This window comes from Arachis ipaensis, chromosome B06, assembly GCF_000816755.2.
Source record: "Arachis ipaensis cultivar K30076 chromosome B06, Araip1.1, whole genome shotgun sequence".
Lineage (NCBI taxonomy): Eukaryota > Viridiplantae > Streptophyta > Magnoliopsida > Fabales > Fabaceae > Arachis > Arachis ipaensis.
In genome coordinates this window covers 104,576,116-104,577,114 of record NC_029790.2, presented here as the reverse complement: position 1 = coordinate 104,577,114, position 999 = coordinate 104,576,116, and the positions used below count along the sequence as shown (strand labels likewise).

General features: G+C 22.3%; 1 pseudogene; it reads right to left on the bottom strand.

The window, feature by feature from the left end:
- LOC107647180 overlaps nucleotides 1-999 on the bottom strand; it is a 34,044-nt pseudogene that overhangs the window by 31,352 nt on the left and 1,693 nt on the right.

The following is a 999-nucleotide window of genomic DNA, read 5'->3' as shown; positions in this document are numbered from 1 at the left end:
TCAAATCGAGTCATTTTTTATTCGGTCCAATAACAAATTTTAATTGTATGGTCTCATTCATAAGGGTCAGACCGATTTAGATATGGATCACCACAATCTATATATAATTTGATTTAGGAAGTGAGCAATCCAATTTGAAAAGCACATTAAATATACCCTCACGATTTCACCTCTACTATTTCAATTACTATTACTAAGGTGATAACGACCTTAAAGGTGGAAATAACTTTTCACTCTATAAAAAAATAATCACTCTTAATCATCTAAAATCATTTTCACAAAAAAGATTAAATCTAATCTACAACTCTATAAATACCCTAATATTTAAGTATTTTTTTTCAATCTAAATTCATTTCAATCCGTTAAAATTCTTATTGACTTAGGTCTCACATCTCATTTTACTTTCATTTTTTTCTTCTTTATCACTTTGATTGTATTCTTTAATTTCAAAATTTTAGAAAATTAAATCTTTATTTTTATTTCAATTATTACAACTTCTTTTATTATTCATTCTTTCTCTGTTTCACTTTTTTTTTTTTAATTTGTGAATTCAAACGTTTGATAATTGATCACCTTAATAAAAAAATTAAAAACTCAATCAAATAATTAGATAGCTGAGTAAATATTGACAATGCACTCTCTTATATTAGTTGTGTTATTTTTGAAGAACAAAGGTCCACCGTATAAAATTTAATAATTAGAAATAGAAATAAATAAAAATAGAGCAACGATCAAATTTACATTTTTTGTCATATGAGAATATATTTTTCTGTATGTGAAACATGAACTTTATAGTATTATAAATGTGGAATATAAAGAAAATATCTTTATAAATGTGTCATTAAGTAATTTTTAAAAATAAAGAAATTAAAATTTATATTTATATATATGTATTTCTTAAACGATTGATATGTATTTTATTATAGTAAAAATGCTATATGTACACTAAATTTAACCACAAGCTACTATATATTTATATTTAAATACATGTATTGTTTA